Raw genomic sequence first — 13,613 nt, forward strand, 5'->3', positions numbered from 1 at the left:
GGGATAGGCGCGCCCGCTGCGCCAGAGTCCCGGGAGCGCGTGCGCGGTCTCGTGGCGGCCGCGGGGGCCGGTCTCGCGCGGTCTCGAGGTGGAGTCGCTGGCGGCGGCGGCGACGGCGGCGACTGGCGGTGGGTCGGGGGCGGGGACTAAGGATTGTGAGGTGGGGAATCGCGAGTTTCTGGATTCTTTATCCGGTATTTTAAGCGCCTCTGGGGAGCAGTCGGTTCGGGAGGAGCGGCGGCCGCCGTGGCGCGGAGGTAAGAGGCGGACCGGCCGCGGCTCGGTGTGGAGGTCTTAATCCACAGGTCCCCGCGAGCGGCTGCGGGAGGGGCGGCCGGGCTCAGCCCCTCCCCCACGCGCCGGGCCCGGGCGGGACCCCGGGCTGCTTCTCGGGCCGCTCCAGGCCGCGGGAGCCGAGCCGGCAGCGGAGGGCGGGAGCCCAACCTTTGTCCCCTCGGAGGAACGCTGTCTGGCGGCGCCCGCTCCCTCTGCCTTGGCGAGCCACCCGCCTTGGCGGGGGCTCCTGCCTGCCCGGCCCGAGGTGCGGGGAGGCTCCTGCCCTCTGCGCCCGCGCCCCCGAGGTCGCGACTCTCAGGACCCTGTCCGGCCGGGTCCGGGAGATCGCGGGACCAAGAACACTTTCCTTGAGAGGACGGAATGTAGTCGACGGTTCTCTGCTTGACTCAGCTGCTGGTATTCGGCAGCTCGCTGCATTCTTTAAACAAACAAACAAACAAACAGTTCCTCCTTCCTCGTAACCATTTTTAACTGACCATTTACTCTGTTTGCAGGGTGAACTTTGAAGCCTGTAAACTGTTGTAAGATGATTTTAACGAGAGGCTTTAAACAATCTTTGGTGCAAATTACGTAACTTCCTAATGATAGTAACTCACCTTCTGTTTAGTTGATTGACGTACAGTAAGGTGTTCGGAATTTAGGTTTCGGTCGGAGGGTTTTTCTTGGCAGTTGGCGCTCAAATTAAAATCTGATAGCTAGAAGGTTTTTAGAAGTAGTACATTGTTTTGTCTCCGTACTCGTTTAGCATTGTGAGAATTTAGATTTGGAAAGCCCGTAGAACAAGAATTTTGAAATTTTGATTTTAATGACAAGGTGAAAGGTTAGTATTTCTGTTTTTTTTAAAAAAGCGTTATGTGTTGATGACAGTATTCTAGTTACGCTTTTAGATTATACCAGAAGTTAATAACCCAATAAATTCTGCAGTAAGAACAAATGGTATGCTGGTTATTGGTGTCTTTGAAGTGTAAGTATTGGGATAATGAAGTTGTTAAGTAACTTTTTTTGTATAATGAACTACTGATTTTTTACTAGAGTCCTGTAGACTTGGCATATTACAAGTTTTAAAAGGCCTTTTTGTACTCTTGTAGCAGGCGGAATCTGTTAAATTATAATGTCGGAACTCTATAGATGAAACAGGCAAAAAATAGGGAAGGCAATTCATCATTTTATGTTTGTTAAAACAAAAGCACGTAAATCTTACAATGTACTTGAATGACTTTTGACCAGACAGACCTGAACTTGACAAGATGGACTCATTAATATTAACTTGTTTTAAAATGTTAAAATGCGAAAGGATATGTAAGTTTTACTTGAGGGTTACCCAAGTCAGTAGGGTGAGTTTAGGAGTTTTTTTATGGTCTTTCTGAATTATTACTATCTTGATTAAAAAGCTCATCACAGACATAACAAGAAATTTGTTCCATTTTTTGGTATCAGTATTCTTTTGAGTAGTAATAATCTTAGTCTTTGTATAGTCTAACCTCTTCATTTTCCAGGAAAAGGAAAGTGAGGTTTATAGACAGAGTAGTTAGTGGCAGAGTTGGAACTAAATGCTAAAATGCTTGCCTTCAGATTCCAAGTACAGTGTTCTTTTCATTATATACTATTGTTAACTAAACAAAACCAGTACATTATCCTTCTCAAAATCGTATATGGAGCCAGCAGGATTGACTTTGTTTTTTCCTTATGCATGTTTTTCCTTTCCCTTTTTAAATAACCACTAACCACAATTAATTCATACCCTGACTGAAGGGTTGTTTTCAGTTTTTCAATATTTCAAACAATGTTTAATGAACATCCTTGTGCATATCTCCTTGAGCACATTTGTGAAGTTTTCTCTAGAATGAATTGCTGGGCCATAGGTTGATGTGCATTTTCAACTTTACTAGCCACAGCCAAATTATCCACTAAAGTTGTAACAATGTACATACCTGCCAACAGTATATGAGTCATCCTTGTCCACACTTGCAATTGTCAGATTGGCATTGTCAGGTTTTTAAATTTGTGCAATCTGATGGGTGAGAAGTGATATAATTATTTTCCTTCTTTCACAAAGGTTTTAACCTTAATTTTAATTTACCTGAAGTGAAATTAACTCTTTTTGTTGTGCAATTGTCTTGACAAATGCATAGAGCTGTGCAACTACCAAAATCAAGATACACAACAGTTCCAGCACCTGAAATTCCCTTGAACTGCTCTTTTGTAGTCAACTCTTCCCCCAACCTTAACCCCTGGCAACTAATGATTGTTGTCTTTCCCTGTAGTTTGTTTTTTCTAGAATATCAGGTAATGGAATCATGCAGTGTTTAGCCTTTTGAGTCTGTTTTTTTCATTTAGCATAATACATTTGAGTGTTCGTCCATGTTGAGAGGATCAGCAGTTGCTTCGGTTTTATTGCTGAATGTAGTATTCCATTGTATGGATGTATCACAATTTATTTATCCATCCACCAGTTGAAAGACATTTGAGTTTTTTGTTTGTTTGTTTGGAGTATGAATAAAGCTGCTATAAATCTTTGCCAATAGGTTTTTATGTGAACATAAGTCTACATTTCTCTTGGAGAAGCACCTCCAAGTGAAATTTTGGGGTCATGTGGGAAGTGTAACTTTATGAAAAAACTGCTTATCTTTATTTTAAAAAAAAACTGTGTAGGCAGAATAATGGCCCACAAAAATGTTCTAATCCCTGGAACCCATGAATAAATTAGGTTACATGGCAGAGGTGAATTAAAGTTGCAGATAGAATTAATCAGCTGACTTTGAAATAGGGAGTTTATCCTGGAATTATTCAGGGGCTGTGCCCAGTGTGGCACAAAGGTCCTTAAAAGGGAATGAGAAGATAGATGTTAACAGTGGGAGCAGGGACAGAGAGATGCGAAATTCTTGGTTTCCAGGTTGGAGAACTTGGGGCACAAGCTAAGGAATGTGGTGGTCTCTAGAAGCTGGAAAAGGCCAGGAAATGAATTAACCTTTAGAACTCCCGGAAAAGAATGCAGCTCTGCCAACAACTTTATTTTAGCCCAGAGAGACCTGTGTTAGATATTTAACCTACAGAACTCTAAAATAATAAATTTATGTGGTTTTAAGCCACTGAATTTGTGGTAATTTGTTACAGCAGCATAAGAATAAGCACAGAAGAGATGCTCATCATCATTATTCATGAGAAAAATGCAAATGAAAACCACAATGAAATACTGCTATATACTGTGTATCTTCTTTGGTGAAGTGTCCAAATTCCAAATCTTTTCCCATTTTTGAGTTTAATTTTCTTATTGTCTGGTTTTGAAAGTTCCTTGTAGTCCTTTGTCAGATATGTGATTTGCAGAGATTTTCTTCCAGTCTGTGGCTTGCCTTTTCCATCCTTCTTGATGGTGTCTTTTGAAGTACAGAAATTTTACATTTAGATGAAGTACAAAGTACCAGTATTTTCTTTTATGAATTTTAGTTTTGGTATTGTATATAAGAACTCTTTGCCTAACCCAAGATCACAAAGATTTTCTCCTGTGTTTTCTTCTACAAATTTTATATTTTACATTTAGAGCTATGTTACACTTTGAGTTAATTTTTGTATAAAGAGACGTTTAGGTTGAGTTTCATTTATTTGTCCAGATGTTCTATGACTGTTTGTTGAAAAGACTGTTCTTCTCCATTAAATTGCCTTTGTCTCTTGGTCAGAAACCATTTGATTACATTTGTGTGGGTCTATTTCTAGACTCCTGTGTTCCATCGATCTATTTGTCTTTTTTTTTTTTTTGCCAATGTCATAGTGTCTTTATTTAGGCTGCGCTGGGTCTTAGATGTGGCACATGGGATCTTCATTGCGGCATGTGGGGTCTTTAGTTGCGGCATTCATGTGGGATCTAGTTCCCCAACCAGGGAGCAAACCTGGCCTCCCCTGCATTGGGAGCACAGAGTCTTACCCAATGGACCACTGGGGAAGTCCCCTCATAGTGTCTTGATTAATATAGCATTAAAATTAAGTGTTGAAATCAGGTAATATGAGTTCTCCAACATTTTTTTCCTTCAAAATTATTTTAGCTATTTTAGTTCTTTTGCCTAAATTTTATTTTAAAAATTTTTTATTTAATAAATTTATTTTGTTTGGCTGTATTGGGTCTTCATTGCTGCACACGGGCTTTCTCTTGTTGCGGAGAGTGAGGGCTACTCTTCATTGCACTTCACAGGCTTCTCATTGTGGTGGCTTCTCTTCTAGAGCATAGGCTCTAGGAATGTGGGCTTCAGTAGTTGTGGCACATGGGCTTAGTAGTTGTGGCACATGGGCTTAGTAGTTGTGGCTCGTGGGCTTAGTAGTTGTGGTTCACGGGCTTAGTTGCTCCGCGGCATGTGGGATCTTCTGGACCAGGGCTCGAACTTGTGTCCCCTGCATTGGTAGGTGGATTCTTAACCACCAGGGAAGCCCTGCCTAAATTTTAGAATCAGCTTGTTGATATATCAAAAAAAAATCTGCTAGGATTTTGATTGAGATTGTATTAAATCTATAGTTTAACTTGATATTGACATCTTAACAGGATAAAGTTTTCTAGTCTATGAACATATTTCTATTTGTTTAGGTCTTTGGATGTTTTGTAGTTTTCAACATTTAGATCCTGCAAATATTTTATTAGTTCTATACCTAAGTATTTCACTTTTTTAGTACTATTGTTAATGGCCATTTTTAAAAACTTGGGTTTCCAATTGATCATTGCTAGTATGTAGAAATACAATTGATTTTTGTAGGTTGACTATGTAGCCTGCGTTTTTACTAAACTCATAACTTCTAGGAGCTTTTTCCTGTATATTTCTTGGGCTTTGTTTAAGGAGACAGCCATGTCATCTGTGAATAGAGAAGTGTTTATTTTTTTCTAATCTGTATGTCTTTTCTTTTTCTTGACTTTCTTGCACTGTCTAGGAGTTCCAGTGAGATACTGATTAGGAGTGTTGAAAGGGGACATCCTTGCCTTTTTCACATTCTTAAAGCAGTCTTTCACCTTTAAAATATGTTAGGTATAGGTCATTTTGTAGATGCTCTAAATTAGATTCAGGAAGTTTCCTTCTGTTCTGAAATTGCTGAGGGTTTGGGTTTTTGTCTATTTGTTTTTTAAATCATGAATGGATGTGGAATTTTGTCAAATGCCTTTCTGCCTCTATTGAGGTGACCATTTGAATTTTTTTCTTTAATCTGTTAATATGGTGAATTACACTGGTTAATTTTTAAATGTTGGTGCAGCCTTGCATGTTTCCGGGAATAACTCCAGAGTTGGGCAGGCTAAATCATTTTGGATTATTTCTCTTTGACATTAACATTTTTCTTAAAAATAAACAAGGAAACTGATTTTGTGAACCAAATGTTTATAAAGTCAGATAAATCAAGATATTTATTAACAGTTGTGTAAATTTTACATGTTGGTAGGACTTAAGTTTCCTTTCTTTAAAAAAATATTTATTTATTTATTTATTTATTTATTTATTTATTTATTTGTCTGCATTGGGGCTTAGTTGTGGCACAGAGAATCTTTGTTGCAGCATGTGGGATCTTTTAGTTGCAGCATGCAGTTGTGGCATGCAGGATATAGTTCCCTGACTGGGGATCGAATGTGGGCCCTCTGCATTGGGAGTGCAGAGTCTTAACCACTGGACCACCAGGGAAATCCCAGGACTTCAGTTTTCCTGATCTGTCTACACTGGAGTTTCTAGACTGTACTTTACCACTAGAGGACTCTTGTTTAAAATTACTAAATGAAGAAAGAAAATAGTATTTGTGGCACTGTAATCAAGCATTCCTCATGCTGGCTTAATTTAGACAAGTTGTTTAAATGTATTTGGATAGTGAAGTGTACTTTGAATGAAGATAAATGATTTAATTAGGATTTTTTTTACTTGAAATGGAAACAGTGGAAATTTCACAACAACAGAAAAGAAAAACAGACTCCTTCCTCAACACCAGAAAATCAACTATAGACCCTTGAGTAATCACATAAATGTTTGTCTTAGTCCAAGTATAATGAATTCAGTGAATGTATTAAAAAGTATGTAATGAAATATAAAATAAAGTACTTACAAGAAAAAGCCCAGCTCTGTTTTGCTATACTGAAGCTATTCTTTCATGAAAAATGTGGGTAGATAGTAAAAAGATACATGCTTATTAAATATATTTTAATATGTTGAATTTTGAAGTTTTTCCTCCATCAGCTCAAACTATAGAAGACAGTTTAATTGTTAAGAATAAGGTTTCATGGGAGTTCCCTGGCGGTCCAGTGGTTAGGACTTTGTGCTTCCACTGCAGGGGGCATGGGTTCAATTCCTGATTGGGAAACTGAGATCCCACATGCCTTGTGGCATGGCCAAGAAAAAAAAATTTCAGTAACTTTGTAATCAAGCTGTTTAATTTTATCATTTTTATAAATATGGGCTTATCACATGATTTAACCATTATAAAAATTCAAGCGAGGCTTCCCTAATGGCACAGTGGTTGGGAATCTACCTGCCAATGCAGGGGACACGGGTTGAAGCCTTGGTCCAGGAAGATCCCACATACCTCGGAACAGCTAAGCCCGTGCACCACAATTACTGAGCCTGTGCTGTAGAGCCTGTGAGTCACAATTGTTGAGCCCATGAGCCACAACTGCTGAGCCCATGTGCCACAACTACTGAAGCCCTCACACCTAGAGTCCATGCTCGGCAACAAGAGAAGCCACCACAATGAGAAGCCTGTGCACCACAATGTAGAGTAGCCCCCTACTCGCTGCAACTAGAGAAAGGCCTTGTGCAACAATGAAGACCCAATGCAGCTAATAAATAAATTAATTAATTAAAAAAATTCAAACAATCTCTCTCATATAATTTTAAAGTTACTTCTTAAGTTAATAGTTGTCTCAAGGACCCTGAACATTCGAGGCGTCTGAGGTTCTTGGTATTTTTGATCCTTTAAGGCAGGGGTTGACAAATTTCTATAAAGGGCCAGATTGTAAATATTTTAAGCTTTGCAGATCATATCATTTCTGTTGCAGGTACTCAGTTCTGCTGTTACAGGGCAAAGATGGCCAAACAAATGAATGTGACTATGTTCCAGTAAAAATTTGTTTATAAAAACAGGGTATGCCTGATTTGGCCTGTGGGCTTAGTTTTCCTACTTTGTTTTAGGGCAGAAAGTCAGCAGGAGAAATAAAAATAATTATAGTAATGTAGCAGAAAGACCCTTAGGGTCAGCTGAGTTGGGAGGTTATTCTGTGCAGTAATTCCCAGCCAAGCCCGCACTGTCCTTACCTTTAACATGTGGCCACTTCGTAAGATGATTGAAGAAGTTAAAATAAGGTATGGAAGGCACCGAGCAAAATATTCTGACACATAGTATATACTTCATAAGTATTTGCTCCAACCCCCTCACTGTTTTATGGTATTTTACAGTGTGTAGTATATCTAATTTGTTATTGCAAATATTAGAAATTATAGTTGTGTTTATATTTATAGCTAAATTGTCTTTTGAATTATGCTTTTTGGGCATGTAAGTTATAACTGTTTGGCTTCACAGTAGTATCAGGAACTTCACATGAAAAAAATGAGAATTTGTGTTGAACTCTAATTTCATGTTTTGAGGATTTTATGTTGTCACAAAAAATCTTTGATAATGTCGTTTAAAATGTATTACTTTGATTTGACCTAATAAGTAGGTTTTCTGTATTTTGTGTGCTTCAGAAGTGCCTTGGGACTTCCCTGGTGGTCCAGTGGTAAAGAATCCACCTTCCAAAGCAGGGAATGTGGCTTTGACCAGGGAACTAAGATCCCACATGCTGTGGGGCAACTAAGCCTGCATGCCTCAACTAGAGAGCCTGTGGGCCACAAGCTACAGAGCCCATGTGCCCTGGAGCTTGCACACCACTACAAAGAAGAGAAAACCCACACGCCACAACTAGAGAGAAGCCTGTGCGCTGCAACGAAAGATCCCGATTGCCTCAGTGAAGATCCTGAGTGCTGCAGCTAAGACCCAACACAGCCAAAAAAAAAAAAAAGTTTTTAAGACTGCATTCATTTAAATTAATTGCCTCCTGTGAGTGAACTAGGTACTCTGCTAGGATTTGGTTGTACTTAAAAAGTACCCATATTTAGGTACTCATTTTTGTGTAATGTTTGGGACTTCAGGGAAGCTTCAGAAAGTTGTTTTTCTTTCTTTCTGAATTTCTGTCAAGATAGAGCTCGATTTGAGATTTTTAACTCCCCGCTCCCCTAAAAAAATAAAAATAAAGAATAAAACATCTGTGCTCCTTCACAGATCAGAGGTAGAGATGCCACATAGGTGGCCGCTGGAATAATTTTGCACCACTGGGGCTTCCTAGGTGGCGCAGTGGTTAAGAATCTGCCTGACAATGCAGAGGTCACGGGTTCGATCCCAGCTCCAGGAAGATCCCACATGCCACGGAGCAACTAAGCCCGTGTGCCAAAAAAAAAAAAAAAAAATTTTTGCACCACTAGTTAGTGGCAGGGTTGGGGTTGGATCTCACATACCAGATTCATAATCTTTTTAGTTCTCTTTTCATTGCACCATTGCCTGTTTTGTTAGCTCTGTTATTACCTGCCTCTGGACTCCCAGAAATCTGGTTTTCTTGTCCCGCATGCTCCGTTTTCCACCTAAAGCTTAAAAAGAAGCTGTTGTAAAGTCTTATCAGCTTTTACTAAGAAAACTTTATATTATTGTTTAAATATAGTTATAACTTAGAATAATTGTTATACTTAACGTGAAAGAAAGTTTGCTATTTTTAAGCAGATTTTAAAAATTCTGCTTTACATAAATGGTTATATTATCTGTATGATGTTTATGTATAGGGAGTTGGGTTTTCTTTGTTTCTTTGTTCAACAAGTAATCATCATTCGCTTTTGCTCACTTTTGTCTGCCTCAGATTCCCTAACTAGTTTACTCAGAGAATTATATGTGAATACAGAATATTTACAATGTGAAAACTTTGGGCAGGATATAGAGAAGTATTAGATGAAGTCACTGCCCTCAAAGGTCTGGCTTTGAAATAAGTATGGACAGTCCCTTAGAGATTAGGTTGGATTAAGAGAATTTATTAGTTGTTTGAAACAGACAGAATCATAGAACTGCTCAGATAATATGCAAATAAATTGTAGGATTGTATTTATAATGTTGTAGAATTATAAGTTTATTTAAAAAAAAATATACCACAATTTATTTAACTGTATTACTGTTGGTGAGTTGTTTCTAGCTTTTGGTCATTATAAGTGTTGTTACCATGAATGTTCCTGTACGTTTAGTTTATCAGGGTGCATGTGTACACGTGTTTCTCTAGGGCTGTGCTCTCTAGTATGGTAGCCACTAGCCACATAGGACTATTAATTAATTAATTTATTTATTTTTAAGCTCTTTATTGGAATATAATTGTTTTACACTCTTGTACCAGCTTTTGAGGTACACCAAAGTGAATCAGCTGTATTTATATGTATATCCCCATATCCCCTCCCTCCCACGATTCCCTCCCACCCTCCCTGTCCTGGCCCTCCAAGGCATCACCCATCATCAAGCTGATCTCTCTTTGTTATACAGCAAATTTCCACTAGATATCTATTTAACATTTGGTAGCGTAAATATGTCTATGCTACTCTCTCACTTCGTCCCAGCTTCCCCTTCGCACCGCTCCCAGCCCGTGTCCTCCAGTCCTTTCTCTGCATGTGCATCCTTATTTTTGCGCTGTCACTGGGTTCATCAGTACCATTTTTTTTTTTTTTAGACTCCATATGTATGTGTTAGCATACGGTATTTGTTTTTCTCTTTCTGGCTGGCTTCTCCCTGTATAACAGACTCTAGGTCTATCCACCTCATTACGTATAGTTCCATTTCATTCGTTTGTATGGCTGAGTAATATTCCATTGTATATATGTACCACAGCTTCTTTATCCATTCATTTGTTGATGGGCATTTAGGGTGCTTCCATGTCCTGGCTATTGTAAATAGTGCTGCAATAAACATTATGGTACATGTTTCTTTTGGGATTATGGTTCTCTCTGCGTATATGCCCAGTAGTGGGATTACTGGATCATATGGTAGTTCTACTTTTAGTTTTTAAGGAACCTCCAAACTGTTTTTCATAGTGGCTATACCAATTTACATTCCCACCAACAGTGCAGGAAAGTTCCCTTTTCTCCACACCCTCTCCAACATTTATTGTTTCTAGATGTTTTGATGATGGCCATTCAGACCAGTGTGAGGTGACACCTCATTGTGGCTTTGACTTACATTTCTCTGATGATTAGTGATGTTGAGCATCTTTTCATGTGTTTGTTGGCCATCTGTATGTCTTCTTTGGAGAAATGTCTTTTTAGGTCTTCCGCCCATTTGTGGGTTGGGTTATTTGCTTTTTTGGTATTGAGCTGCTTATATATTTTGGAGATTAATCCTTTGTCCGTTGCTTCGTTGGAAAGTATTTTCTCCCATTCTGAGGGTTGTCTTCTTGTCTTGTTTATGGTTTCTTTGGCTGTGCAAAAGCTTTTAAGTTTCATGAGGTCCCATTTGTTTCTTCTTGATTTTCTTTCCATGATTCTAGGAGGTGGGTCAGAAAGGATCTTGCTTTGATGGATGCCATAGAGTGTTCTGCCTGTGTTTTCCTCTAGGAGTTTTATAGTGTCTGGTGTTACATTTAGGTCTTTAATCCATTTTGAGTTTATTTTTGTGTATGGTGTTAGGAAGTGTTCTAATTTCATTCTTTTATATGTTGTCCAATAGGACTATTTAAATTTAAATTAAAAATTAAATTAAAATTAAAAATTCAGCTCTTCAGTTACACTAGCCACGTTTCAAGTGCTTGATAGCCATATATGGCTAGTGGCTATGGTATTATTGCACAATGCAGATATGGAATATTTCCATTATTGCAGGAAGTTCTGTTGGACATTGCTGTTCTAAAGTATATAATTAGGAATGAAATTACTGGATGATAGGATAGGGGCATGGTCCGCTTACTAGATAATGCCATACCCTCTTTCACTGTGATTCATTTTACTCATATACATTTCCAGCAACAAACTATTGAGTTTCTTCAAATTGCCTCACGTTGAAAACTATAAATTCTACTTTATAAATCCTGGAACTGTAAACTTAACTGTCTGTTAATCTTTTGTGAATCTTGTGGTCACTTGGCCCTTCCCCTGAAACACGCACACTATTGTGCATATACCATCAGGGAATTCATGGAAATTAGATCATGAACCCCAGAATTAAACTTCTGACCCAAGTGATTTATCTGAGGACTATACAAATAAGCTGCAGATGTTTTTCAAAATAATGATTCATTTAAGAGTAATCAATAGATACCTAAGAGTTCGTGAAAGGAAATTTGATGATTCTTTGTAGGCATCTCAAATGGAGTGTTCCTTTTATATATCTTCCCTTTTATACTTTACACCTTATCCTTTTCAACTTAAATTTTATAGTGAGAGTAGTAGTTCATTTGGCTAAATAACAGTACTTTTTGCTTTCCCCTAACTCCTACCCAGAACTGTATCCCTTGCCCCATCTCTTAATGTGTCATGCAGTATGCTATATATTGTTCTAAACATTAACAACTTTGTGACTGAACAGAGGCTCAGAGAGATTTTATCCAGAGTCCTATTGTAAATGATAGCAGGTATTTGAATTCAGTTTATTTGACTCCAAAGCCCTTGGATTTTTCTACTTTGTATTTTAGCCTGCTTTAAGACTTACCTTGTTTAACACTGTCATTTTGGTGAGATTAAAATCTTTTTTAGGAAAACAATCTTTAGTGTTTAAATTGTACTTGAATTAAAGTAAAGAATTCTGAACGTGTAAATTGTAAGCTCCTTAAGGGTAGGGGCTATGTCTTTTTATTTTAATATCTTGCTCCTTAAGAGGACACATGGTAGATGCATGTTATTCAATTTGCACTTTTTAATCATCTACTTGTTAAACCTTTGTGAGTTTCATCCCAGAGACTGTTCTAACCTAGTCACTTCCTGTAACCTGAAAGAATTTGAGATTCAAAACAATCCCGTTTATCCTGTGTTGGCTATAAATGTGTTTAATGTTGGGTGGGGATTATCTAACCTTCCCCCCCCCCCCCCTTTTTTTTTTAAATTTGGCTGCGCTGGGCCTTAGTCGCAGCATGCGGACCTTCATTGCCACATGTGGGATCTTTAGTTGCACCATATGAACTCTTAGTTGTGGTATGTGGGATCTAGTTCCCTGACCACGGATTGAACCCGGGCCCCCTGCATAGGGAGCATGGAGTCTTAGCCACTGGACCATCAGGGAAGTCCCCACACGTTCTTGGTTAACTTCCTTTACAAAGATAGAATAGTGAGCAGATGAATTTGCTCATGGTTTTTTTTTTGCTTTTCTGTGGGCTCTTACTGATAGACATTATAGGTACAAACCTTGTACTGATTAAGTACTCAGACTGTGGAGTCAGACTTGTGCTGAAATACCTTCTTGGCTTGTATGTGACTCTGGGCAGGTTAACCTGTGAAAATCTGATTCCTTATTTGCAGAATGGGGCTTGTACTTGTGCCTGATTCAGAAGACTGTAGGGGAGGAAAAACCTTTTTCTCTTTCCTCCAGGGTTCACTATCTGAGGCCCTGCAAGTTAATCTGACAAAAGACATTTTAACAGGAGAAATGGTTTATCACTTATGCATATGGAGGCCTTCAGAGAAAAGAATTGAAGACCAAAGAAGCAGAGAGACTGAGTGATAAATTGTGGAATAGAGACAAGACAAAGAAAAGAGGCTTTTAGGGGCTGTGAATTGTAGGAAGGTAAATATGTGGGGGGAACAAATGGAATATAAAGGTTATATTAGTAACGTTTGTTATGCGGATTCAAGTTGGTGTCATCTGCATTGATAAGCGTCAACTCCCAGGATTGAGTTCCTCTTTCTGGTACCTTTACAAATGGAACTTCATGTTACCTTTAGAAAGGGAAATTTATGCCCTGATTTTTAAGCCTGGTAAGAGACTGCAGAGAAGTTTTTTGTTTTGTTTTGTTTTGTTTTCCCTGTGTCTGCTGTTTCTTAATTACCTTTAGCTCAAAATAATCTTTAGGCCAAAGTGTTATGTTTTGGGGTGGAATATTCTGATTCCCTCAGAGTCTTATTTGGAGCATTAACTGAGATGCTGTATCAAGAATGATTAGCATAGTACCTGGTGTATATTAAGCACTTCATAAATGCTTACCCATAGATAAGAGATAGAATACAAACCTGGTTTATGATATTTACATGGAATAGCAATGAACTGCATTATGTTTTAATAAATATATTTTGAATAGATTGTGTGATTATCAATAATTTGATTAA

The 13,613-nt window shown here is 38.5% G+C and overlaps 1 protein-coding gene across 7 annotated transcripts in view; it reads left to right on the forward strand.

The window, feature by feature from the left end:
* PALS1 (protein associated with LIN7 1, MAGUK p55 family member) overlaps nt 1-13,613 on the forward strand; it is a 96,229-nt gene continuing 82,616 nt past the window's right edge. For 4 of the 7 annotated variants that reach the window (XM_057731386.1, XM_057731391.1, XM_057731388.1 and 1 more), the window contains exon 1: nt 1-128. The gene's annotated coding sequence lies outside the window, so the exon portion shown is untranslated. The other 3 variants (XM_057731387.1, XM_057731385.1, XM_057731389.1) reach the window with 1 other exon arrangement.

The sequence above is a fragment of the Hippopotamus amphibius genome, chromosome 4 (assembly GCF_030028045.1).
Source record: "Hippopotamus amphibius kiboko isolate mHipAmp2 chromosome 4, mHipAmp2.hap2, whole genome shotgun sequence".
NCBI lineage: Eukaryota > Metazoa > Chordata > Mammalia > Artiodactyla > Hippopotamidae > Hippopotamus > Hippopotamus amphibius.